Source organism: Eumetopias jubatus, unplaced genomic scaffold (genome assembly GCF_037043125.1).
Source record: "Eumetopias jubatus isolate StellerSeaLion01/CBP00866 unplaced genomic scaffold, mEumJub1_p1.0 scaffold_5, whole genome shotgun sequence".
Lineage (NCBI taxonomy): Eukaryota > Metazoa > Chordata > Mammalia > Carnivora > Otariidae > Eumetopias > Eumetopias jubatus.
Window position 1 is genome coordinate 50,705,449 of NW_028274811.1, and position 2,724 is coordinate 50,708,172.

The following is a 2,724-nucleotide window of genomic DNA, read 5'->3' on the forward strand; positions in this document are numbered from 1 at the left end:
ACCCAGGTGCCTTGATGGTAAATGAACTTTTGGTAGTTACAAGTACCTAATTAATTAGACCAGGTGTGGCCATATCTGAAGTGGTATTTCTTAGCTGTTGAAGGACTTCACTTTCTGTGTCTGAGATGGATATAAAAAGTTGTAGTTTCCTGATTCACAGAGGATCAGGTTATTCCCTCAAATTTCTATTTTGTGCTTAAATGATTGTTTTTTCTTAACACCTTTTTGTAACAGTGTAAAATAGATAAATTTGAATACTGGCTCCTCTTTTGCACCTTCTTTTTCTGTGATACAGTTGATAAACCAGAAAATTGTCATCTCTGTATTTTTGTCAATGAAATACTAATTCAAGTCATCTCGTTCCCACCTTTGATTTCTCCATCTGTTGCCTGCTGTCCCCAAGCCCTAATAACTCTACCATTAAAATATGTCCAGTGTCTAGGGCTACCCTCTTTTACCTCTGAATTTCTGAAGTGTCTAGTAACCCTTTGTGTCCAGGCCCTTCTCCAATCCATGCTGGTTGTCAGCCTGGATACCTACACCAACCCCATGGTTTAAAATTCCTCGGTGACTTATTATCTACCTCTGGATAGAATTAAAACATACCTGACTCTTTTTGATTTAGCCTCTGTCTACTTTTTGGGTTTCATTGCCAACTGTTTGCCTTCCACAACCCTATCCCATAACCCCCTCTCCAGATGTCATAGATCCCCTTTACCTAAAATGTTCTTTCCTTACTTTGCCCAAATTCTTGCAGCTCGTTAGGGACCATAGTAAATTCTCATTCTCTGATGAAATTTTCCATAATTACTGCAGTCCATTCTGGACTTTGTAATAGTCATCATCTATCTTATTTGTACACCTAATCCTGTTGCATGATGCATTGCTGTAAAATTATTTGGATGTCTTACACTGAGATTATAGACCCATTGAAGATTCATGGTTTTAGAGTAGGATATGTGTTCAGTGACAGTGAATAGCTCTGTAGCTTAGAACAAATTGCTTAACCACATCTGTAAAATAGAAATAAGGTATTTGAAGACTGGAGGAGGTTGTAAATCGTGTAAGTCCTGTATCTGGCACATAGTACTTAATAAGTTAACCTCAGTACACTTACCTCTGTATTGCCACAGAGCCTTGCGTAGTGTGATTATAAATAGTTAAATGTGGGTATCAGGCAGGATCCAGGCAATAAAAAGATGGCATGTGAAAATTGGATAATTTGAGGAGAGTTTAATGAAAGGGAAGGTGTAAAAGGTATAGGCAAGTTATAGGTAAAGTTTAAGGGATGGTGCAGTACCGGAGGGTAGGAGTATTGGGGAGCCTCATCTTCACTAGGCCTGAAGGAGTGAGGGGGAGGGAGCAGATGCAGAACATCAAGACAGAGAAGGCAGGTGACAGGTGCCTTAGGGGGGAAGCTACATAGCCAGCCCCTGGTGTTTCTGCAGGGAGTTGCCAAGGGGACATTGCAACTTTATTTACTTCCTTCTTTCTGAGCTCTTGCTGGTGCTCCCCTGGGCAAAACCCAGTCAGAAGCCAGAGGGGCAGGACTGAGGCAGGCGGACCGCAAGGCCGAGTACAGGGTGGGGAGTAGGTCTGCATGGGCGATGGAAGTACACACAGTATGGCGTATAACGAACACATGTTGAACGGCGCCTTGCTCTTTTTGACAGCATTTGGCAGCCATGGTCAATGTTCAGTTTTCCTAGTACGCATCTCCGGAGCCTGAACTGAGTTCAAGCATTTGAACAGATTCAAAGGTGCTCTTTTGTGAAAAGCCCTGGCCCTCAACTGTTTCCCACTTACATGTAATGATGTCTTTCTACTCAGGCTCTGGATTCCCTTGGGAAAATGTTTCTCCCCTTCCACTTTAGTGTCTGAAGCACCTGGGTCTCCTTTGAATCAGTAATGCAGGACACCTGCACTGGAGATCCTGCACGCAGTCTCAATTTTGAATTGCTCTGCTCCTCAGATCCTGGCTCAGAGAGGTGAGGTGTGAGAGGAATATCCCAAGAGATCTCTTCCCATTCATCCCCTGGCTTCCCTGAGGTCTGCCCTATCACCCTCTGACTGTCCATCTCTGCTCCCCTGGAAATCCTTTTAAAGACTTACCACTTCACATCATGTCCTTGGCTCTTAGTAAGAGTTGCTGGAAGAAATGGCTGTGATTGCTCAGCTCTGCGCTTTCTGGAAAACTCCCCTTGAAGCCCTCCCTGTCCCTTATGATGTGCATCGTCTCTTGCATTAGGCCCACATGATAAATTAGCGTTCACTCCTCACAAAGGTCCTTCCTTTCCAGGTGAACCGGTTTGCTTCTTTGAATCAGATAATGAGAGCTGGCTCTGTCTTGCCAGTTTAGTCTCAGCTGATCAGAACCGTTGCATACTCAGCTGCAATAACTTTTGAGATAAATGTAGCCACCGCTTCTCCCCTGTTGGGTTCTTAGTTCCCTCTTTGAGGAGTTGTGTGGTTTTATGTATTACATCTTTTAAAAATCTTAAGTTGCCTGAAAAGGTTTTTCAAAGTAGAGAAGACCTGAAAATTTAATAATATTGTGTTTAAAGCAATGAAATTATCTAAAGAATAATTTTAGGAGAAGACAAAAGGAGACTAAAAGACCAGCTAATCAATGAACTAGGTAAACTATAAAAACGGAACTACATGAACTTATAAGGATCAATATTCATGCAGCCACCAATCATTTTATTGTTGACACCAGAGTGT